This window comes from Protopterus annectens, chromosome 9.part0 (assembly GCF_019279795.1).
Source record: "Protopterus annectens isolate FY-2018-M chromosome 9.part0, PAN1.0, whole genome shotgun sequence".
Classification (NCBI taxonomy): domain Eukaryota; kingdom Metazoa; phylum Chordata; order Ceratodontiformes; family Protopteridae; genus Protopterus; species Protopterus annectens.
The window spans coordinates 1,022,632,611-1,022,659,498 of NC_056743.1; the positions used below are offsets into that span (position 1 = coordinate 1,022,632,611).

A 26,888-nucleotide genomic window follows, 5' to 3' on the forward strand; every position below is an offset into this window, starting at 1 on the left:
GTGACTCCCTTCATTTCATTTCCACTCCCTCTCCCTTTTTTCTTTCTTGTAACTCACCCTAGTGACTCCCTTCATTTCATTTCCACTACCTCTCCCTTTATTCCTTTCTCATACCTCACCCTAGTGACTCCCTTCATTTCATTCCCACTCCCTCTCCCTTTATTCCTTTCTCATAACTCACCCTAGTGACTCCCTTCATTTCATTCCCACTCCCTCTCCCTTTCTTCCTTTCTCATAACTCACCCTGGTGACTCCCTTCATTTTATTTCCACTCCCTTTCCCTTTTGTCCTTTCTCATAACTCACCCTAGTGACTCCCTTCATTTCATTTCCACTCCCTCTCCCTTTTTCCTTTCACATAACTCACCCTAGTGACTCACTTCATTTCATTTCCACTCCCTCTCTCTTTTTTTCCTTTCTCATATCTCACCCTAGTGACTCCCTTTATTTCATTCCCACTCCCTCTCCCTTTATTCCTTTCTCATAACTCATCCTAGTGACTCCCTTAATTTCATTTTCACTCCCTCTCCCTTTTCTCCTTTCTCAAACTCACCCTAGTGACTCCCTTCATTTCATTTCCCCTTTCTCCCTTTTCTCCTTTCTCATAACTCACCCTATTGACTCCCTTCATTTCATTCCCACTCCCTCTCCCTTTTTCCTTTCTCATAACTCACCCTAGTGACTCCATTTAATTTCCACTCCCTCTCCCTTTTCTCCTTTCTCATAACTCACCCTAGTGACTCCCTTCATTTCATTTCCACTCCCTCTCCCTTTTTTCTTTCTCGTAACTCACCCTAGTGACTCCCTTCATTTCATTTCCACTCCCTCTCCCTTTATTCCTTTCTCATTACTCACCCTAGTGACTCCCTTCATTTCATTCCCACTCCCTCTCCCTTTATTCCTTTCTCATAACTCACCCTAGTGACTCCCTTCATTTCATTCCACTCCCTCTCCCTTTTTCCTTTCTCATAACTCACCCTAGTGACTCCCTTCATTTCATTCCCACTCCCTCTCCCTTTATTCCTTTCTCATAACTCACCCTAGTGACTCCCTTCATTTCATTTCCACTCCCTCTCCCTTTATTCCTTTCTCGTAACTCACCTTAGTGACTCCCCTCACTTCATATCCACTCCCTCTCCCTTTCTCCTTTTTCATACCTCACCCTAGTGACTCCCTTCATTTCATTCCCACTCCCTCTCCCTTTATTCCTTTCTCATAGCTCACCCTAGTGACTCCCTTCATTTCATTTCCACTCCCTCTCCCTTTATTCCTTTCTCATACCTCACCCTAGTGACTCCCTTCATTTCATTCCCACTCCCTCTCCCTTTATTCCTTTCTCATAACTCACCCTAGTGACTCCCTTCATTTCATTCCCACTCCCTCTCCCTTTTTTCCTTTCTCATAACTCACCCTGGTGACTCCCTTCATTTTATTTCCACTCCCTTTCCCTTTTGTCCTTTCTCATAACTCACCCTTGTGACTCCCTTCATTTCATTTCCACTCCCTCTCCCTTTCTCCTTTCTCATACCTCACCCTAGTGACTCCCTTCATTTCATTTCCACTCCCTCTCCCTTTTCTTTCCTTTCTCATATCTCACCCTAGTGACTCCCTTCATTTCATTCCCACTCCCTCTCCCTTTATTCCTTTCTCATAACTCACCCTAGTGACTCCATTTAATTTCCACTCCCTCTCCCTTTTCTCCTTTCTCCTAACTCACCCTAGTGACTCCCTTCTTTTCATTTCTACTCCCTCTCCCTATTTTCCTTTCTCATAACTCACCCTAGTGACTCCCTTCATTTAATTTCCACTCCCTCTCCCTTTTGTTCTTTCTCATAACTCACCCTAGTGACTCCCTTCATTTCATTTCCACTCCCTCTCCCTTTCTCCTTTCTCATAACTCACCCTAGTGACTCCCTTCATTTAATTTCCACTCCCTCTCCCTTTTTCCTTTCTCATAACTCACCCTAGTGACTCCTTTCATTTCATTTCCACTCCCTCTCCCTTTCTCCTTTCTCATACCTCACCCTAGTGACTCCTTAATTTCATTTCCTCACCCTCTCCCTTTTTCCTTTCTTATAACTCACCCTACTGACTCCCTTCATTTCATTTCCACTCCCTCTGCCTTTTTCCTTTCTCATAACTGACCCTAGTGACTCCCTTCATTTCATTTCCACTCCCTCTCCCTTTATTCCTTTCTCATAACTCACCCTAGTGACTCCCTTCATTTCATTTCCACTCCCTCTCCCTTTTTTTCTTTCTCGTAACTCACCCTAGTGACTCCCTTCATTTCATTTCCACTCCCTCTCCCTTTATTCCTTTCTCATAACTCACCCTAATGACTCCCCTCACTTCATTTCCACTCCCTCTCCCTTTCTCCTTTCTCATATCTCACCCTAGTGACTCCCTTCATTTCATTCCCACTCCCTCTCCCTTTATTCCTTTCTCATAACTCACCCGAGTGACTCCCTTCATTTCATTTCCACTCCCTCTCCCTTTTTTCTTTCTTGTAACTCACCCTAGTGACTCCCTTCATTTCATTTCCACTCCCTCTCCCTTTTTTCTTTCTCGTAACTCACCCTAGTGACTCCCTTCATTTCATTTCCACTCCCTCTCCCTTTATTCCTTTCTCATAACTCACCCTAGTGACTCCCTTCATTTCATTCCCACTCCCTCTCCCTTTTTTTGTTTCTCATAACTCACCCTAGTGACTCCCTTCATTTCATTTCCACTCCCTCTCCCTTTTTCCTTTCTCAAAACTCACCCTAGTGACTCCCTTCATTTCATTCCCACTCCCTCTCCCTTTATTCCTTTCTCATAACTCACCCTAGTGACTCCCTTCATTTCATTTCCACTCCCTCTCCCTTTATTCCTTTCTCATAACTCACCTTAGTGACTCCCCTCACTTCATTTCCACTCCCTCTCCCTTTCTGCTTTCTCATACCTCACCCTAGTGACTCCTTTCATTTCATTCTCACTCCCTCTCCCTTTATTCCTTTCTCATAACTTACCCTAGTGACCCCCTTCATTTCATTTCCACTCCCTCTCCCTTTTTTCTTTCTCGTAACTCACCCTAGTGACTCCCTTCATTTCATTTCCACTCCCTCTCCCTTTATAACCTTTCTCAAACTCACCCTAGTGACTCCCTTCATTTCATTTCCACTCCCTCTTCCTTTGTTTCTTTCTCATAACTCAACCTATTCACCTTTCACTGTTCTACTCTCCTCCACTAATACTTCCTCCCTCTCACCTCATGAAACTGAGTGCATAAGTACCTGCACTCCAAATTATACTTGTGTACTACAAAATACTTATCTTTTAATTTCATTCAATGCTTTGTTACAGCACCTTGCTCAAATGTTACTATTCTGTCTTCTATAATACTGTGTTTTAGTAGTTTTTGAAAATTGTATTGTACTTGTTAACTTTGCTGATATTAACTTTATAATAACTGTATATGGAGCTTTTCTCCCTGGTCCTCCATTGAAAACAGGCTCATTCTGTCTCATTGGACTTTCCCGGTTAACAAACTGCAAATAAATAAACTGAATTAGGTAATGTGAGATATTTCAATTAGTGATACTGCTGGTTAACTTCTTCCTGTGTTTCAAGAGGTGAGTGTCTAAAAAAATGAATGGGGGATTGAGCCAGATTTTATACTGCTTCAGTAAGATTGCTAGAGCAAGTAAGGATACCCTAAAGGGACACTAAAGGAACATTGTCAGGTCTTACCAGAACTCTGAAAAACATTAACTTAGTTTTGGAGAGGTTGATTTAGAATTGTATGGAAACAAACCACTCTAACAAATCATCAAGGTCAGAGAGGTCAGCATCTTTGGCAAGTGTCAAGCAAAAGAAAGAAAGGCTGGTGTTGACAAGGTCATTTGTATACATGAACACTTTAAGTTCCTTGATATCAGTTAAAAGTGAATTTATAAAGATGATAAAAAGCAAGAGGCCTGGCGCAAATCCTTGCACTCATGAATAAAGTATTGCTGGGAAGAAGGACGTCTCTTATGTTTCATTATCAACTCTCTGAAGATTTATCCGGATAAAACAAGTTAACTTAAGCTTCAACTTAATGAAATTCTAAATAAGTGCCCTCTATGATGGGGATAAGATGCTCCCCTTACTTATGTTATCTCTAAATACATAGATGAATGAGCACAGAAAAAAGAGAATATCACATAGATAAGGAATTACTGCTGGTGTGCTAAAAGAAACTGCTCCAGCTGTGGTTTCTTTCAGAGAACAGAAGAGTGACTAGAAGATCAACACCAGGCAGCTGACCTCAGTGAGTTTAAACCCTTCCATTTTAAGCCTAATGTGATATAAGGAAACAGAAAGGGTACATGCCCAATTTTTTACTCTGCAAATACAACTAGAGAGGTAATTGGAAACCATACAGAGAGATCAGATGTCCATCTGTAACTACCCAGTCCCTGTCTTAAAAGGAAATGAAGGGTCAGTGAAGGCAGCCTCAATGAGAAAACCTTCCTCTGTACCACAAAGCCATGGGACATAAGGGTGTTATTCACCAACAACCTTCCCTGCAATCTTAAGCATAAAAGGGAAGGTGGGAGATGGGCCTAAGGTGAGAAGGAAATGAGGGATCCAGGACTTCAGAAATGGAATGATCACACCTTACTTCCATACCACATGGTGCTGGTCATAACAGCAATCAATGTGTGCTGAAGAGTCCACAAAAACAAAAATGTAGAACACCTAGAATACTGTGAAGGGTTTTATTAAACACAAAATAAATATGTTTAACAATAACAGTAAAAACATATAGGGCCATACTCAATAAAGGCTACAGTAAGTGTGCACGATATGTAGTGAAGAACATCTCTACCACATTTTTTGTGCTTTCTAGTCACTCAGAAAGGTTACACTAAGTGTACATGTAGTCTACACTTTGTGGTAACTTTTACGAATCCCTCTCAGTATTTAAAGCTGCAAGAAAATCAGTAGGAAAACTAAAATTAAGAGGAAAAACATGTGAGTTATGACTGTTGTCTGTTCATTCAGAACAGTGTACACTTAGTGTACACTTAGTGTAGGCGTTATTGAATCCCAGGGACAGTGTTTTCATCCTGCCAGATTTAAGACTTCTTCAGTGCTAATTGCAACCACACCTCTTTCGTTTAAATAAACACCATCATGAGTAATTAATTATTTACTTGGAACGTCTAAATCAGTTTTAAAGAAATACCACCTATGAGAATGTGGACTACACTGTATAAAATGTAAAAAACATACAAATATGCCCTAAAAGTTCATAAAAAACAAACTGTAACCAAATAGTTAAGCAGTCCAAAACATGCTGAGGACATTTAATGTAAATTATCAAACCCTAACCCCTTGCACCATCACTAAATGTGAAAAAGATTAGGAACCATTTAAAAGCAGCATATGAAACATTTAATGATTAAAAATTATACTGATAAATAATTTATGCATAATGAAGTAAATATGTGTGCATCATAGCCTATGTTTGCAATTATTTTTTTATATTTCGTATTTGTTGTCCATTTAATCAAAGTTTTGCTGCTCTTAGTTTCAAAACAGGTAATATAGATATGTTTTCATTTAAACCTTGGGTGGGGGGCAACTTTTGCATTAAGCTTTAATTGCCAATACAGTTCCATATATTCAAGTCTAGTATCCCAACAGCTCCCCCTAAGGTCAGTGTCAATTCTGTCAATTATAGCAAATATAAAACTTTTAAAATCCATGCATACCTGCAAATGTTTTTGTAAAGCAATAGTGGTGCATTTGTTTTTAATATCAAGTTCGTGTTTGTAAATTCTCATCCTCAAATGCCTCTTAGTCTTTCCTATATAGAAACCAGGACATGTTGTACATTTTAAAATATATCAACCCCCTTCAATGAATAATTATCTCCTTTAAGTTTGACTACCAAACTGTTGTTAATGCCTAAATTCATGAAATTGCCCTCAAATATATCAAAAGAATATCTACATCTTCCATATTGCTTGGTTCCTTTTAATTTTTTATAAACACTGCTCCCTAAATCTCTTTCTAATAATTGTTTCATTTTGCATGATGTTTTGAATATAAAGTGTGGCTCCTTTCCAACCACCAGTGATAGCAAGGGATTAGTCTTAAACATGCTCCAATTATTCCTAACCATTCTCTTGATGCTATCAGAACCAGTAGAATATTGGAATATCATTGCTCTTTCAAAAGTATTGGTCTGTGCAGGACCATCTTTATGCAGTTCTGGTAAATCCTCTGAACTTGCCACAAAAAGTGGTCTATATTTATTCCCCCAATTATTTACAATCTCATTAGCAATATCAGTTGCTCATTTCCTAGAGTACCATCTATCTATGAACGTACTACTCAACTTTTCCATTTTCAGTAGTAATAGTTCCTTTGAAGAAACCATACGGGCCACTCGTCGATATTAACTTCCATACTTCACTCACCTAACCAGCCACAATTGGGACAACTCAAGATAAATATGGCTAAGCTTCTAAGGGCTCTACGGCCATTAGCCTTGTAACCTCATGTGAACCTATGAATCTAATACACTGTCCCTTAATTTGACTTTTCTTGAATATAAAAGGAAGGCAATTATTGTAATGCAAGTATGCATTACTAAAAGTAGGTTTCTTGTAAATACTGGGGCAGAATCCACTTTCACCATAGCTAATAATAAATAATTAATCTCAGCTTTCTTAAAATGATATGTGAATCTTAGAAAAGTTACTGAGTTGTTTAAGAATTCAACAAAATTACCTACCATGTTATCTGGACCATTTCACAAAATAAATATGTCATTTAAAAATCTAAGATACACTTTATAAAAGCTGTAAAACTCAGAAGTAAAATATATTTAATTTTCCAAGTTTTTAAAAGTAAATAAGCATAAGTGGCTGCACATGCTGCACCCATTGCAACTCCTTGAATTATATGAAATTATTGTCTAAGACCATCTCCATAAGGTCCATGACAACTTTAATATCCTTATTATTCAGAAACAAACATGTCAAACCTTTAAGAAATGAATCTAGACCCTGCTCCCTTAGAGATGCTGGAAAATAAATCAGTAATATATAATGTTAGAAATCCAAATTATGATCCCATAAGTCATTTTTTAATATGATTAGGAATTCATTGTAGACAGCTAATAGATATGTTTTGGATCCTTATGCTGCTATCATTGGTGTAAAAGGTGGATCCACCACATTTTTATGGATCTTTTTAAAAATTTGTATGTGTCCCTTGTCATGAAACCATATAGTAAACAGTCCGCTAAATATAAATCTGTTTTTCTATGTGCTATGTTTACTTAAATCCTTGTATTTATTTCATATACTGTATCATCATGCAGAATGTTACAATTTTACTTGTATAGTAAATAGAGTCAAAAATCACAATCCCCCCCCCCCCACACACACACACACACACACACACGCTGGGTTTTATTAGCCTAATGCTTCTATCATTTTTAAAACTGTTTATGAGTAATTTCTCATACTTTGACAAGTTCAGCCTACTGGTCCTTTTCCTAGTGTTTGTGACACATTTATAAATCTCATGTTTACACTCCTATTTTTTTCTGAAAAAGTTTTTTATTAGATTTTAACTAAACACATTTATCATGACAATAATTATATTTAGAAATGTGTAAGCATAAAAAAGAACAATATGAACAAAAACAAACAACAACAGCTATTTACAACAGTGTCTAAACAATGAAGAGTCTCAAAAAATTCCTATACATTACAATTTGATATTGGTATAGCTATTTTTGTTTATCAAGCAGTTTCATGAAATTTGTGCATGTATTATAGAAGGAGGTGATTGTAGTAGATCTTGATTTAATGGTGTAAATTTCCTGATGACATACTTCAGTTGCAATATTTGTGAATTCTTTGAAAGAGGGTGTAGCTTCATTGTTCCAAATTTTGGTTATAACTTTCCTCGCAATTGATAAAATTGATCATAAAAGACGGTATTTCATTCTTTTAACACAAACAGGAATCTTCTTCTTTTGGCTTTTCCCAGTTAGGGGTCACCACAGTGAATCACCTGTCTGCTCACGATTGACAGTAAAGTTTTACGGTGTCGAGTTGCCAGCCCGGCACCCAATCTTCCATGGAAGGCACACAGATGCACACACTCACTCCTAGGGCCAATTTTAGAGTGTCCAATCCACCTACAGCATGTCTTTGGGATGTGGGAGGAAAATGAAGCACCCAGAGGAAACCCATGTGACCACAGGGAGGACATGCAGACTCCACACAGAAGGCACCCCAGCCAAGGATCAAACTGGAGAACCTCTTGCTGTGAGGTGACAATGCTAACCGCTGCACCACCATGGCTGCCCTTTAACACAAACAGGAATAATAAAACCAAAACCAAAGTACGACCCAGAGACACTGTCCCTAGCGCTTTTGTTCTTTTAATGCAGAACTTCTTCAAAAACAAACAGGAATAATGGTATTAAAAGAATGAATGACTTAGATAAAATGAAATTGTCCCCAAATAAAGCCTGTAAAAAAAGATTAATGTTCTCCAATAAGGCGTAATACAACACAATCAAAGGGCGATATTGTAGTTGAGGGCATCACCAGATGCACAGTAGCAAGGCCCTCCCAAAACCCACCCCCGTGATATGTCATTCATGAATATGCATTCCCTCCGAAAGTACAACCGAAGAAAAAGTGCACTGACGTAATATGACAGTAAATATAACAGTAAACTGTTACCAACATCTGTAATTGAAAAGTTTTATTGCACTATTAGACATACTATAATCAACAAAGAAACAAAACCGTCAAAACACGTCATCAGGCTTTTTACTATGTAGCATTATAGTTCTCTTTGTCAGAGTCAGAATGCGATGGTTCACTGTCCCAATTAATGTCCAAATGGACTCTTTTTGGTGCAGGTGTCACAGCTGACTCTTTCTCAGTATCATTGGCAGGACCTTTACTAAGAACAGCTTCCTGGGGGATAATGTATTATCCGTTTGTGTACAATTAATATTTTCATATCATGTATGCACGAGCAAATTAAATATGCAGACCGGGTTGTCACTCAATTTACGACACACCCACTTCTGTGTGAAACAAACTGGTGTGGCCCTCAACTACAATATCGCAAATCAAAGAACATGCACACTCCTTCCAAAAGGTGGGAAGAATGGGGTACAGAATTGGATTGTCTAGACTTTTCCTTTTGATTTGATCAATAAAGTCAAGTATCTCTTCAGAGTTATATTGTAAAGTTAAATTCAGTTTCCTCATAAACAATTTCAGTTCCAGCAAACTGTCTACTAGATCTAATTCCTTAGTAGGTACAAATCTAAAACTTTTTTGAAATAAAGAAAAATGCTTCACAGTAATGACTAAATTATTGTAATTAAAAATGTGCGTGTGTGTGTGTGTGTGTGTGTGTGTGTGTGTGTGTGTGTGTGTGTGTGTGTGTGTGTGTGTGTGTGTAAAACACCATCATTCCTCACCTGAAAACCTAGTTCAGCAGTAATTTCCCCCTTCGTCTTCCTTTGAAATATTGATTCCCTCTTTTCCATTCCTGGTTTCTGTAAGGAGGTATTTGGTTGTTCTGTTTCTCTGATAATTGGCTAACCTCTTAGAATGTCTTAAAGGTGAAAATTCTAAAGGATCTTTCTATTTCCATTCCATTTTCAGTAGTATGTTCCTTATAAAACTCAACTTATTCAAAAACAAATTCATTCAAAAAAAATTTATTCAAAAGCAAACAAACAAATTGGTCTTATTTAAAACAAACAAACAAACCGGTTCAAAAAGAAACAAACTGTTTCAAAAACAAACAAACCGGTATAAAACTCATAAGGCTGGTTAATATAGTTATCCACCTGATTGTCCCCCAAACCTTGCTTCTCAGCATTTTTCTGTAATTGACAAGTCTTAACATTATATAATGTCCCCTTTTTTATAATGTTTTCTATCCCTCTGGATTTTTCTTATCTTTGTATTAATAAAATCTTGAGACCGTCTATCCACATTCTCAAAATCTGGTTATAACACAGTTGCAATGGTTGATGGGTAAGAGTGACTTCGGTCTGAAGAAAAGACAGTTTTAGAAATCAAAAAAAACAAAAAATACTGCCACAGAACCTTGCACCAGCAAATAAATTTCTCCGTACTCAGTAGTAGAAGCTGAACGCAAATTTTATTATTGAGCGTTTTCGCCTTGCAAAAATAGCTTGGCTTCTTCAGAGTTAAAATAACATTAAATAATCAAGCAAGATTAAATAGTAAAAGGAAATGATGTCACTAAGAAACTAATTGACTTTAAAAGAGAACACGCTCTTTTTTTAACATTTCAGCATACTTCAAGTATTCCTATTGTTGATACAAAATTAAGTACTATTAGTTAAAACTGAACTATCCTATTTCTGTATACACCAAAAGTTGTTCAAATCAACTACATGATTTATAAAAATGTAAAAAAACAAAACAAAAATATTAAACATAAAAGTTCATAATAAATCTGAATCATGAATAGTAACTCCTTAATTTTAAAACTGGTAGTATGTTACAGTTATCATTCAGACCAGGGGAATGGAAGGCATCAGTTCTAAATTGCCATTCCAATTCTTTCAGTTCCAACAATAATGGGAAAGGACCCCCTCTAATGGATGGAAAAATTTGATCTATTGCCATAAAGGAGAAGCTATGTCCAGGGAAATCTATTAGATGCTTTGAAAGGGCATTATTAGTGTTTTTAGTCCTCATGGCGTACAAGTGCTCGTAGAGTCGGTCACGTAACCTGCGGTCCGTCTTTCCAATATAGAAAGACGGACAGCAGTTGCAAAATGCAATATAAACTACTGCTTTACTTTCACAGTTCAGAGGCATTTTTATGGTATATTTCCTGTCCATTACTGTGAAAGTTTTGCCAACTCTTATAACATTGCATCTGTTACAAAAACCACACGAGTACATCCCTAATTTCCTATTAAACCCATTACCAGAGTTGTTACTCTGTAATAATTCCTTTAAGTTTTTGTTCCTTTTAAATACAAATTTTGGAAAGGAACCAAATTTTTTAACTAAAAAGGGATTATCCAAAATGAAGTCCCAATTCTTTTTAATGACTGAGACAATCTCCCTAGAATCAAAGCTAAATGTAGTAATGTAACTAAGGGACGGATCAAATCTTGTTCTTTCCATTGACCCTTCATTCTCAGTATCTATTCTCGTTCCATATAGGGAAGTATTTGTTAAATCTACCCCTACTGTATTTATTGACAAAATAGCCCTAAAAAAACCATTCTCTCTTTTTGTGGCTACTTCGTCCAGTATGTCTTGTACAAATTTGTAAGGATAATTACGTTTTAGGAACATATCGGTTAAAACACTACACTCAGCATAGAAAAAGTCCAACGTACTGCACATCCTCGCTGCCCTTACAAATTGGCCTTTAACTATGGCCTTTTTCTGCCCACGTGGATGTTGGCTAGAAAAATGCAAGAACGAGTTGCAGTACGTTGGTTTTCTAAAAATTCTTGAGGTAAACACCCCTTTCTGTAGATCTTTTTCAAGTTTCACATCTAGAAAATCAATTTCTGAAATAGCAAAAGTGTAAGTAAATTTCAGAAATTGTGTGGTAGAGTTTATTTTAAAAATAAAATTATTAGCTGTCAATTCGTCACCTTCAAATAAAATAAAGATATCATCTAGGTATCTTGTATAATATTTGACAAGGCTAGACAGGTCACTTGAAGCAAAAAGGAAGTGTTTTTCCCAATAACTCATAAATAGATTTGCTACTACTGCTCCACAGGGGGAGCCCATAGCAACCCCTTTTTTTTGTAAGAAAAATTTTTGATCAAACATAAAATAGTTATAGGACAACACTATATCCAGCACTCCAATAATCACATCTATTTCATTATTAGGTGCCCCTATTTCCAAAAGTAGCAAAGACAACCATTCAAGTGCTTCATTATGGGGAATGGAGGTATATAAATCAACCACATCAACAGTGAGAAAATTTAACTCACTGTTGAAGGGTTGATTACTAATTGCCTCTAAAAATCCCCAAGAATCTTTACAAATCAATGGAAAGTGTTCCATGTATTTGGTCAACATTCTGTCGACCAGTTTAGCTGCAAAATAAGTAATGGAGGACCTGCCGTCTATTAAGGCTCTCATAGGGGGGTTCAACAAATCTTTATGTATTTTTGGGATGCCGAACATTACCGGTATTTTTGGTAATGTTCTATCAATGAAATTATATGTGTCCTGATTGATTTTGTTTTCAAGGAACAAATCACGGTAATATCCCCTTATTCTATTGTATGTACAATGCACTTCATTCAGAGATGCTTCGGTATATGCCTCTGATTCTAAAATTTCAAGCATCTTTTCTTTATAAGTGCTATCATTAAATACTACGAGACCTCCCCCTTTATCTGGTTTAAGCAATCTTATAGATTTATTACGAAGGTTGCGTAACATTTCTGTTTGAGCTCTAGTGATATTAAATTCAAATTTGGACCTAGTTCTACAGTTGTTAGCAAATAAATGTCTCAAATCAATCTCACATGCAAAATCAATCAGGACACATATAATTTCATTGATAGAACATTACCAAAAATACCGGTAATGTTCGGCATCCCAAAAATACATAAAGATTTGTTGAACCCCCCTATGAGAGCCTTAATAGACGGCAGGTCCTCCATTACTTATTTTGCAGCTAAACTGGTCGACAGAATGTTGACCAAATACATGGAACACTTTCCATTGATTTGTAAAGATTCTTGGGGATTTTTAGAGGCAATTAGTAATCAACCCTTCAACAGTGAGTTAAATTTTCTCACTGTTGATGTGGTTGATTTATATACCTCCATTCCCCATAATGAAGCACTTGAATGGTTGTCTTTGCTACTTTTGGAAATAGGGGCACCTAATAATGAAATAGATGTGATTATTGGAGTGCTGGATATAGTGTTGTCCTATAACTATTTTATGTTTGATCAAAAATTTTTCTTACAAAAAAAAGGGGTTGCTATGGGCTCCCCCTGTGGAGCAGTAGTAGCAAATCTATTTATGAGTTATTGGGAAAAACACTTCCTTTTTGCTTCAAGTGACCTGTCTAGCCTTGTCAAATATTATACAAGATACCTAGATGATATCTTTATTTTATTTGAAGGTGACGAATTGACAGCTAATAATTTTATTTTTAAAATAAACTCTACCACACAATTTCTGAAATTTACTTACACTTTTGCTATTTCAGAAATTGATTTTCTAGATGTGAAACTTGAAAAAGATCTACAGAAAGGGGTGTTTACCACAAGAATTTTTAGAAAACCAACGTGCTGCAACTCGTTCTTGCATTTTTCTAGCCAACATCCACGGGCAGAAAAAGGCCATAGTTAAAGGCCAATTTGTAAGGGCAGCGAGGATGTGCAGTACGCTGGACTTTTTCTATGCTGAGTGTAGTGTTTTAACCGATATGTTCCTAAAACGTAATTATCCTTACAAATTTGTACAAGACATACTGGACTAAGTAGCCACAAAAGAGAGAATGGTTTTTAGGGCTATTTTGTCAATAAATACAGTAGGGGTAGATTTAACAAATACTTCCCTATATGGAACGAGAATAGATACTGAGAATGAAGGGTCAATGGAAAGAACAAGATTTGATCCGTCCTTAGTTACATTATTACATTTAGCTTTGATTCTAGGAGATTGTCTCAGTCATTAAAAAGAATTGGGACTTCATTTTGGATAATCCCTTTTAGTTAAAAATTTGGTTCCTTTCCAAAATTTGTATTTAAAAGGAACAAAAACTTAAAGGAATTATTACAGAGTAACAACTCTGGTAATGGGTTTAATAGGAAATTAGGGATGTACTGTGGTTTTTGTAACAGATGCAATGTTATAAGAGTTGGCAAAACTTTCACAGTAAGGGACAGGAAATATACCATAAAAATGCCTCTGAACTGTGAAAGTAAAGCAGTAGTTTATATTGCATTTAGAACTGCTGTCCGTCTTTCTATATTGGAAAGACGGACCGCAGGTTACGTGACCGACTCTACGAGCACTTGTACGCCATGAGGACTAAAAACACTAATAATGCCCTTTCAAAGCATCTAATAGATTTCCCTGGACATAGCTTCTCCTTTATGGCAATAGATCAAATTTTTCCATCCATTAGAGGGGGTCCTTTCCCATTATTGTTGGAACTGAAAGAATTGGAATGGCAATTTAGAACTGATGCCTTCCATTCCCCTGGTCTGAATGATAACTGTAACATACTACCAGTTTTAAAATTAAGGAGTTACTATTCATGATTCAAATTTATTATGAACTTTTATGTTTAATATTTTTGTTTTGTTTTTTTACATTTTTATAAATCATGTAGTTGATTTGAACAACTTTTGGTGTATACAGAAATAGGATAGTTCAGTTTTAACTAATAGTACTTAATTTTGTATCAACAATAGGAATACTTGAAGTATGCTGAAATGTTAAAAAAAGAGCGTGTTCTCTTTTAAAGTCAATTAGTTTCTTAGTGACATCATTTCCTTTTACTATTTAATCTTGCTTGATTATTTAATGTTATTTTAACTCTGAAGAAGCCAAGCTATTTTTGCAAGGCGAAAACGCTCAATAATAAAATTTGCGTTCAGCTTCTACTACTGAGTACGGAGAAATTTATTTGCTGGTGCAAGGTTCTGTGGCAGTATTTTTTGTTTTTTTTGGTTTGTCTTTTTTTTTTGTTTTTTTTGGTTTGTCTTTTTTTGCGTTCTATACCAGTTTTAGAAATCAAAGATTAATGCCATTATACCCTTAGGAATCAGCATGAGTGAAGGGCATCAGTGGTCAGTTTTTCATGTGCACAAGGAGTAAATGTCAGGTTCAGGGCATAAACATATGGCAGTGTATACACCAGAAGCACTTGCGACTAACATGGAAAAGGAGATTTTGAGATCCAATGATTTATTACAATGGGCTAAGAAGTATTAGGGCAGTACAGGAAAAGGCCAGAATTATTCTTAATTCTGAAGGTCAATGTGTTAATTTTTCTCCAGTGACAGTATGACTTGAACAATAGGCTGTGCGTTTTAACTCTAATGCATGTTATTTTGTACCTGCTCCTAACCACGTTTTTTCATTTCTCGTGTAGAAATATGAATCATTGTTTTTACACATGCAGAAATGAATGTGCTCTAGTGCATTTGTTGAATAACTGGGACGGAGGAAAGATTTTACAATTGTCCTGCTTAACTGTTTCATCTCCTTTGTAAGCCATGGGCCAGATTCAAAATGGATTCAGAAATCTTTACCACATTGTGCTAAGCCAATTTTCATGGCAAGCAGCGAAGCATCAGGTGTTTGCAATTCACAAAACACACGTAATGCAGTTGGCAGTGCTATATGCTAATGACTGTATAATAATGTCATGTATGATAATGAGGCAAAACAAAATGTTTGACTGATTCAAAAATGTTTAAATGCTGCCCAATGGCACTGCACCCGCAATATATTAGAACTTGATCATATCCCCATGTTCATATAAAGTGCAGAAGTATGCTAGGGGTTGCTGTAGCCATAGCAAATGAATATCTGCAGAAGGCTGTCATCATAGTTGCTATGGCTGGCAATGTGTGACATCACCCCTGTACAAATAAATAATAAAACTGTTATATATATGAATTCTCTTCACAAGTCTGAAGTTTCAAAACTTCAAACTGCAAATGGTCGAGATAATAAGATCAAAGTTTTGAAACTCCAAATGTTTTGAATGGAGATACAGCACAGAATGGGAAATTTACAGTTTTCCTCACTGTAGTGTGATCTCAGAGTTGGCATATTTATTTACCAGGGGGTGTGGGGGGTGCAGGGGGCTTGTCCCCCTGCAAAAATGTAAAAAAAATATATATTTTTTATTACAATTTTGAAGTTTCAAAACTTTGATGCTATGATTCTGAAACTTAGATATCTACATAGATAGATAGATAGGTAGATAGATAGATAGATAGATAGATAGATAGATAGATAGATAGATAGATAGATAGATAGATAGATATTTTTTCCATGTTTTGCTTTGGATGACATCTGTTTTATCCGTGCACTTTGGTCAACAAAACAGACTGATGTGTGAGACTGATAATATCCAGGGTTGGGGAATATGATCCTTTCCCAGGGACTATGCAATTTTGGAGTTAGTATATATAGCTATCAGTGGGTATGGAGGATGCAGGGGGCCTGCCCCCCTCAAAAACAGTGTTCTACTGTTTGCATGCTCTGAGTTTATGCTTGGAGCATGTGTGTGTTGAACTGTCGATGTCACGAATGTCATTTTTATGTTTTTTATGTATTGACATTCATAATGTTGACATTTGAGAGTTTCAGGGTATTCTAGTGCATCCATATAATGCAAACAGTATATATATATATTTTAATAGTATAAATGTTAGTATTTTGTATTAGTTATATTTATATTATCAAGTTTGAAAGTATTTTATATATAACAAGTGTAAGTGTTTGATGGAAAATGTTTTGTATTGTGAGGGTATATTACTTTAGGAATAGGTGTGGTAGTCATTTTAAATGTTTTAAACATTTTCATTGGCTAATTAACTAATTGATGAAGTATATAGTTCCTGTTGTTGAATTTATTTGATGTCTGATGAAGCAGAGGTGAACTCTGCGAAAGCGCTCACAACCTTCTTATTAAACCTGTTTTTATTAACTTTGAAGTGAAGAAGTGATTTTATCACGCTATTTTAGCTGCTCTTGTGGTCCTTCCGGAATTTCGTTGGGTTTGTGTTTACATAACTATCATTTGTGGTGTGTTTGGTTTTATATATATATATATATATATATATATATATATATATATATATATATATATATATATATATATATATATATATATATATATATATATATATATATATATATATATATATATATATATATATATATATATATATATATATATATATATATATATATATATATATATATATATATGGGTCTACCTGACATGGTCGACAGTTCATATGATCGACACTCATTTGGTCGACAGTTCATTTGGTCGACAAGCAGATTTGCCCCCTTCCCCAATGTTGTGCGACCCTGGAGTTGATATATATTTAGGGGGGGGTGTGGGGGGCGAAGCCCCTCACCTAAAATGCTTGTCGATCAAATGAACTGTCAACCAAATGAACTGTCGACCATATGAACTGTCGACCATGTCAGGTAGACCCATATATATATATATATATATATATATATATATATATATATATATATATATACATTCATCTAAAACTTATAAAATGCATATATAAAATATATATGCAGTAAGAGTGTTAGGGTGTGGAAAGCCAACACCAGGGTGTGCATACCCACAGGCAAACCAATTAACAATGCACACAGGGCATGTCGAAGGTATCGTCATCTGCACAGGTGAGGAATGGAGATGACTCTAGCAGGAACTGCTTTGAATAAACCACTGCCCTGGCTAGAAGTCTGTGTGCTGAAGTTTCTTCTTTAGCATGATAAGGCTCTCTGCCTGTCATCTTGTAGATTCACCTGTCTGGATATGATCATTATGCAAATTAGGGCTCAACTCATTATTGTCTCTGAATCACTCAGTTTGCACAAAACCCACATCTGGTAACATTGCGTGGATTTTTACTCAATGCCATGCATACACCTGTGTTCCTGTGGGCAGCACTGACTATGCTTCATCAGCCTATAATATAAGTGGTGAGGGAATTGTCAAGCCGTATTTAACCATCTTCAGATGAAGTTGTAGAAGAGCATGTATTCTCAACAGCATACACAGGGATGGAGGACTGCCATGTTTCATGTCTTAAGGTTCTACTAAAACTATTCACAACAGCACACACTGATGGAGGACTGCCATGTTTCACATCTTCAGGTGCCATTGTGAACCACAATAACACAGTACTCTATATTTTCTGAGTTTGCCATGCATCACAAAAATGAAGTGCCCATCTATGCCATTCAGTGCACAACCAATGGGGACTCACAGAATCTGATTTTGGCACCAGTTATCTGCCATTTTCTCTGCGATTCTTCAAGGTGAGACTTAATGGCTGGAGAAGGAGAGGGTAGTGCTCTATTTAGAGGACAGAGGTTTGTGAAGAAGAGTCCAAAAGGTTTATGGACATCCCCCATAAGGCATACAGTCAAAGGCTCTGGCAAGAGGGCTATAGTGAGCCTTAGTATAAGGATGAAGACTGGAATAGCTTAGACGAGGCTGTCATCCATGCTACTGGCATCTCACCCATGGGGAACAATGCTATCACCATTATAGTGGCTTCAGGTGCTGCAGTTTTGACCTGGCCCTAAGCCAATGTGAGGATAAACTTAAATAGCAGTCCTCACCTCTGAAGTATAAGTATATCTTATTTTAGCTAAACAAATATCCTGCCGCTGCTTGCCATCCACCCATTTTACATGCTGCCTTTTTTATATCTCTAGCTCTTGAAGAGATTGAAAGGAATAGACAGTTGTGCAGGAGCAGATTGGAGTGCATAAAATAACACAAGGGTAAATACACATACTCCATAATAGCTGACTTTTAATATTAACACTAGTAAGGATTAAAAAAGAATGAATAACTTTCATATGCCAGTATCACATCTGTCAGAACTGGCATAGCAGAAAGGTAGCAGTATGTCTGTGCAGAAACATAGCTGGTTCAATTCGCACCCTGCACCAGTGCTATGAACCAGTGCCCAACCCCATCAGCTCTTTAAATAAAGATAAAAAAAACACTTCACTGTGCTAAGCTGTAAATAATCAGCTTATTACTGTTAGATATATGCACCTTCCACAGCAAAAAAAGAAAAAAATTGGACTTTTCTTTTACTGGCACTCCGACTAGGTGGCCAGATGATTGATAGGCCCTTCTGCATCCAGCCCCAGACACCCAGGTCCCGTTTTTTTGTCCTGCCACCAACCACTTTTAACATATTTTATAAAAAAAAAAGTATTTTTTTCTTTTAAACTGTAGCAAACTGTTTGCCACAAATATAGCAAACGGTTGCTCCAGTTTATATCTGCCTGCATGGAGCACTTCAGGACTCATGTTTTAGTTTAAAAAAAAATCTTTTTAAACTGTAACAAGCAGTTGCTACAGTTTATACCCTGCCTGCATGAATGGAGTGCTACAGCATTCAGGTTTTAGTTAAAAAAAATTTACTTTTAAAGAGTAACCAACTGTTTGCTACAATGTAACAAGCAGTTGCTACAGTTTAGAATACACATGGAGTGCTACAGAGCTCAGGTTTGAACACAAATGAAGCTGGTATTACATTATAGAGTGATTGAGATTGGCTGATTGTGCCTCCCAACACTTTGCACCCAGGGCTGTTGCCAATCTTGCCCTGTCCTAGGAGCTACACTACTGTGTGAAGTGCGTTTGTTCATACCTCTTCCAGTATAGGTGGATAAGTGGTTCATGATGTTAAGTCTTTGCTCTCACAATATGACGATGCTTGTCAGTTCAATTCCCCCTACCCCAAATTTGTGTTATCATGAAAAATATTCCATGTATATTTTTCTGTCTCAGTAGTATCACTGCAACATTATATGGGCCATATATGTAAGATCATCATTAGCAGTTTGATGTACATTTTTCAGTATAAAGCATAAGTTTGTTTTCTTTGCCTATGTAATACAGCATCAGTGGTTATTTGAGTTTGAAGCATGTATGTCTGAGAAGCACATTTACTTTGTATATGTACAGAAAACTCAGACAAACTGCATGTCTGACCACAGGCACCTGTTGGTCTGTCTAAATAGCTCCTCCCATAAATCTTCTGTCTGTCAGTCTGCATGTGAATGATGACGGCTGTTAGTTCAGGCCCTCCACGTGTGTGTGTGTGTGTGTGTGTGTGTGTGTGTGTGTGTGTGTGTGTGTGTGTATATATATAGAGAGAGAGAGACACACACACACACACACACACAAAACACACAAACAGGCTTCTTAAATTCATGAGAATTTACTAGTTCAACAAGCGTATTATGTTTAACTGTATCAGTATCAACGTAGTTAAGTTTTTTATTGTATTTGTATTTCTCTTCCCTCACTCTCTTTGTCACTGTCCTTTCCGTTGCACACATTTATTTTGTTTCTCTCCATTTCTTTTACTATGATAGACAACAGCAGAGCAATCTGCACTCGTCACATCGACAAGGGCTATAGGTGCCAGAGATAGCAGTAGCAGCATTACCACCACCACCACCTGTGGAAGCACCCAGCACATCTGGCTCCCAGCCTGGCACAGTTCCTCCATAGCTCCTGCCCTACCTGCACCACCTATGTCAGGTAGTCTTGCAATGGAAGCTGATACAGTTCTGCCCTCTGCTAGCAGTGCAAGTGGAAGTGATGCCTTTGTCACCAATCATCAGCTAGCAGAGGTTGTGGTGGACATCATTGACAGGAAGTTGTGTGCCTAAAATGGCCAAATGAAGATCATGTTTAGACACTGGCTCCACCATATGAACCAGGCCCAGTGATGACGGTACCCAGGGTGACAAAATCTCCCACTGAGTCTCATTTGGCAGAGCCTGTAGCTATGAATACACACTCTTATCCTCCAACCTGGTGTTTCCTTCCATTTTATGTCCATGCCCACCCTTGTTGGTCATGCATTCTTGCCCACACCATTGTCTTCCTTCTGTTTGTCTGGTCTCCTTTTCCATTGTGTTTCCCCTCCCTCATTCTGTTACGCATATATTGTCAGTCATACCTGCCTTCTCCTGCTACCTAAATTAGCTATCTTACCTTACTTTTATTTCCCTTACTTCATTTTCCAACCTTCCCTTCTCTTAAAAAAAGTATTTCCCTCTTACCCCACCCCCATCCTCCTCATTTCTTATTTTCTCACCTTCTGCCCTACCCCCTGCTCACTTCCTTTTCTCATCTATTCCCTATACTCCCATTTCCAACCTTTGATTTGGTCTAAAAATAGATAAGCACACCATATAGATGGCCAAAAGGGCTTCCAAATCACTTGTCTTTTTATGGTTATACCATGTGCAACAGTTTGAGAAAAGCATTATCAGTGCCCAAGTATAATCAAATAGAAATGATACTGTTCATTGTATAGCAACAACGAAGTCTAATAAATGTCATGTACAATGAATATTGGCCTCAGCTGCCGCTGATCACAAAAATGAGCTCTGTGCTGTTACACAGCAGTTGGCAAATATGAAATAGAGTAAAGCTTGCACCTTTAATATGAATGTTTCCATGGTTCAGCTAACTGTTGAAGGGATTTGTAGACTGTCAGTGCCCAGAGTGTGTGTGGGGTTCATATTCCTCTCAGGGTTGTATTTTTTTTTTTAATTCTGCTTTCATTCAGTAAATGTGTAACAATCGTCTGCTTTGTGCTTTTCTGACAACTTCAGTCAGCTTGCTAATGAAGTGATTTGTAGAGCTTAAATGAAGACGACTGAGAATTCAATACTCCTTAGGACTGAATGCTTTTTCTGACTTGTCTGCTTCCAATCTGTAAATGTTTAGCACTCACTTGCTACCTTCAGTGCAGCTGCTTTTATGTCTCACCTTCTAAATGTGTTTGGTAGAATGTTCCTGAAGAGAGTAACAGGCTCAAATATGATGACTGTACATTTACAGCTTCCAGCCATGTTTAATACTTACTATGAGCTTCCCTATCACCTTTAGTGTGACTGCTTCTATGGCTCACCTTGTTAAGGAACTACTTGGAAGAGAGTAACGGAAGTGCTGATGTGTTAAATAGATGCTTTCTTTCATGACATTTCAGTACTTCATATTAATATCTCTGTATGTCTTATACCCCCTTTGTCATTGTGTTCTGCATCCCTGGTTAGGTCATCACTGCCTTTTGCAGTCTTCTGTGAGCTTCTGTTTATTTCTATGGCCTTTTTAATGCTTCTGCCTTCCACTTTTGAGCACACTTCCCTTACTTTCTTCCAGAAGACATTTCTCTGCATATCCTTGAGTTATAACAACAGATCAGTACTTTAGCATTACCTTGTGTGTGTGTGGTTTCATGCTAGCTATCCCAGAGGATCATGTTTGATCAATGTATTTTGACATCTACTCTTACTTTACTGTGGACACAAGTTGGTCTAACATGCTTTTTCTGCAGGTCCCTGGTGGATCTGTGACAAACAGCTCATCATCACATACACTGGCTAGGCCACATGCATTGTTACTGAGCCATGGGTCTCATTGCACACACATTGCACACAGTGTTGCCTTGGCCACAAGTGAAAAAACAATGTTTCTGAATCCCTGAGCACGTGTGCTTCAAAACTCTAACCCTGATAGACACAAACACAGGCATCTGCCGCAGACTGTTTCTTAACTAGAAAAAGAGAAGAAGACAGTCGGATGTATGGTTGGTGGAAAACTTCCAGATTCACAACTCTTTCAGGCTGATTTAATAACAATGGCTTCAATAAAGGGGGTGGTTCCAGAATAGCAAATTACTTTAGAGCCTATTTTAGAAGCTTCAAATCATGCTGGCTTTCAGTAAGCAGAGGCCAAAGACAACTGCAGATGTTGACATTCAAGTCACCATTTATTTTACAGCATCAAGTCCCAGGTAATTCTCCATTGTCAGTTGTCTGCCAAGTGGATACTGGAAATGGAAAGCAACAAAAACAATATATGAGCAGTTTGGTGTCACTACTAATCACAGTTTAGTCAGTAGTTTACAAATGCATGTTAATGAAAAAGTACAGTCCTGCATCCATTACTGGATGGCTCTGTCTTTATTTTTTGTGGAAGTATCAGTGATGTTCTCCCTGAGGATGTTTTGGTGCAAAGCATGAATCTGTGGTAAAATGAATTAAATAAGACAAATCCAACATCAGATAAAGAGAACAGTACTGAAACCATACAGACATAAGTATGTATCATTACTTCAGCTCCCTTTGTAGCTTCACTACTCAGATGCACACCCCTGCATGAAGTTCAATGTTACTCTGCCTCATGTCAGCCCTAAACGATACTGTCTGGCACTCTTGCATTCGTGCAGATAGCTGATCTATAGCTGATGGTCATTCTTAGGTTCCAAAACATAAATACGCAAATTCTGATGGTAGATAATCTCAGTGTGGCCCATCCACAACACCCATTTCTACCCCTACTGAGTTGATGATTGTACATAATCAAATTCTTTTTGTGGGGGAGTTTAACCCCCTAAGCTCTCTCCACTTTGGATAATCTCACACAAAGTCAGACCACACCCCTAGTAAAGAAATACTTTGCACTTTGTTTTTTACACAGTTCACAACAGATCTGTGGTTAACATTCACCCACAGTGTCTTTTTCATATGAATGTGTTGAAGACCAAAGGCTGCAGGCCTCAAGTATGAGACCCACCTATTTTTTCTTGAACTACCTTTTTTACATTTTAGGTTTCCTTTATATCTTCATCATTCTGACCCATCACAGTTGAGCACACCCCTGGATCCACAAAGCCCACTTACCACCTTCATATTCCATTGTACCATCGCCCCAAGGGTGAAATTGGGTTGAGGGAAACTAATGTCCAACTAATGTCCAAAATGCAGGCCCAATGATTTTAAGGCATATTCCCAGTCTGCCTGTGTGTGTTAGGTCTATATACTCATCGCTTGGGGTAGGGTGTACACTATTCTGCTTGTCTCCATCTTGGGAAGGCATGGATTCTACATTCCTGCTGAGGGGACATGCCCTTAGTACTCACCAGCCAGTGCCATTTCTCAATCATTTTGTGATTTATCTACAAATCCAGGTCACTGTCATCTCATTCAGATGCACTGACTCTACATGAATGAATATATATATATATATATATATATATATATATATATATATATATATATATATTATCTCTGCTTCTTTTGCTAGTTACATTCTTACGTTATCCCCTCACTCTTCTCTGAACCTCACAACATGTTCCTGCTATTAATATGATTTGTTACAGCTTTCATTACCTACCTTGGCCAAGTTAGTATATTTATCCATCCATCCACAACCCCTTTTTCCACTTTTGCAGATGGGGTCTGGGTGTCACTTCAACAGTGACAATTATCTAGAGCCAAGGTTTACACTGCCAGGTGGCTAGCACTGCCACTAAAGTTATTTCACACCACGCTCACACCGATGGCCAATTTAGTGTTCAATCCATCTATTGCATGTTTGTGGAATGTACAAAGAAAGCAGAGCGCCCAGAGGAAACCCAAATGAACACAGGGAGGACATGCAAACTCTACACAGAAGGCACTCCAGCCAAGAATCAAACCAGAGAACCTCTTGCTGTGAGGCGACAACACTATCCGCTGTGCCACTTTAAATACTGATGGATTTCTTGCCCACTCTTTGCTGCCACTCCTTTGATTTGCTTACTTTGTGTTTATTAGTGCAGTTTTCAGCCTTTCAATATTGCTAAATGAAGTTCAGTGTATACCTGTTTACTGTTACTCTCACTGCTGATTGAAGTGGCTGATAAACATTCATTTTTTTTTACTGTGATTTAGGATCACGGTGTATGTGACATGCCCATGTAATGACAATGTTTTTAGCCTTACATGTACTGTTTCTCACCATTAGAATGCATACTGCTTACTTATTCTCTTCCTGGCATGCATTATGTAATGAGAAGCCAACAATCTACTAGTTTCCCTTCATTATTGTTGTTACAGGATTCACTGCAGTGAAAGTACCAATTAGAAGTGTAACATCATTACTACTAGTAGCTACATTAATCCACCATGAAATCGGGTGTCTGGGAGACAAATTACTAAAAATTCCAAAGTGATAAAGAAGCAAACAGAAAAAGAGAACAGAAAAGGAAGGTATCAAACGGGTGTAGGTGAAGGGAGAGCTAATTTGGAAACTGAAACGTATAGGCAGCATACATAAGTAAACACCGACTTGCACAAAATTCACTAAAGCCGTCACTCCTAACTAAGTGTTCGCAAGGAGTGACGACTTTAGTGAATTTTGAACATACATAAGTAGCTCATAGTCACTATAGCGTTAATGCTAACACTGAACATTCAGCAGATTGCATGTTCAAATAAGGTTTAATTGGTCTTTGGATACAGCAAATAGTAAGGGAAAACCTTTGCAAGAGTGAGACACATTGGTGATAGAGCTTAAAATGGCTTCAATCTCAAAATGTAATCCTTATTCAGTTTGGGTGGAATTGCTTACTTTCCTGACATATCATCTCTGAATGAACATAGCAGCAGTTTCATAGCATATATGTTTTATAGAGAATTGGGAAACAAGGTAAAAGGAATTAAAAGACCACCAAAAAAAGAAGAAACAGATAAATTCTGGAGAAGCGTCTATGAAGATCCTGTGGAACATAACAAAGATGCTAAATGGATAGAAGTAAAAGAAAGAATAAGAAGTTTAAAGGTACAGGATATGAAATGGGATGAAGTAACAGCCAGAACAATTGAAACAAAGTTAAGAAAAACTTCAAACTGGAAAAACCCAGGCCCAGATGCAGTACCTAACATCTGATTAAAAATATTAACATTGTTGCATGAAGATTTAGCCATGAGTAAGAACTATTTATATTTGCAGACCCAACAGACACCAACCTGGCTAACAAAAAGAATTAAGAATGCTCTTACAGTGAACTTGCAAGCTACCCTAAAAATTATAGACCAATAACTTGCCTTCCAAAGCCATATGAACTATACACTGGAACTGATGCCGTCACGGCCTATAGTCATTTAGAAGAAAACTCAATTATGGCAGTAGAACAAAAGGGCAATAAAAGAAAGTCATATGAAACACAGGATCATTTGCTGTTAAATAAAGTCATAGTGAAGAACTGTAAAAAGGGGAAGAATTTAAGTATGCTATGGCTTGTTACAAAAACGCATTTGATAGTATCCCACATTCATGGATAAAAAAACTGCTTAAAATGTTTAAGATACACCCTGCACTGATCAACTACATTACAGTGACCATGAAACAGTGGTAGACCACTTTGCAATTAAGCCATGATAAAGGACTAATTATTATTCCAGGGATAACAATTCAAAGGGGGATATTCCAGGGTGACTCTCTGTCACCACTACTATTCTGTCTTGCACTTAACCCATTAAGCTGTTTCCTTAACAGCTTTGGCCATGGCTATAATTTGGCACCTAGAAAACAACAAAGTGTAAAGACTTCTCATCTTTTCTTTGTCGATGATTTGAAACTGTATAGCTCATCAGATGAGGAACTGAAAGTACAACTGCAAGTTGTCAAAACTTTTTCAGATGATATAAGAATGTCACTTGGTCTTGATAAATGTGTAAAAGCAACCTTTAAAGTAGGAAAACTCCAACACCAAGAAAACATCAGTTTGGTACAAGAATGTGATATAAAAGAACTTGAGCAAGAGGGAGTGTATAAATATTTGGGACTGATGAAGGATCAACAGTAAAACATGAACAAATGCAAATAAAACTTAGTAAGGATCACTTTAGAAGACTTAAATTAATCCTGAAAACAGCGTTGACATCTAGGAACAAAATCCAAGCTATAAACCAATTTGCTCTTCCTGTCCTAACATAGTTTTGGAGTGAATGACTGGACCCAGAATGCGTTGGATAGATTAGATAGGAAAGCAAAAAGGATGCTTCATGCTCACCAAATGATTTATAAAAATCAGTGCATACCAAGATTATATATTCTCCGTTCTGAAGAAGGGATAGGCTTCCTTGAAATTGATTACATGTACAGATCTGCAACCCCGGGACACCACACATATCTGCTGACCTCACAAGACCCAAATGTAGTGAAAGTTTTGAAACATGAGGAGAATAAATCTAAGATGACTTCCCTGCTTAGGGTAGCAGAAGCATATCAGTGTCAAGCAGG

General features: G+C 37.4%; 1 protein-coding gene across 1 annotated transcript in view; it reads right to left on the reverse strand.

The window, feature by feature from the left end:
- The window catches only part of LOC122811760 (activin receptor type-1-like), a 393,690-nt gene that overhangs the window by 312,785 nt on the left and 54,017 nt on the right, over nt 1-26,888 (reverse strand). The window lies entirely within an intron of this gene.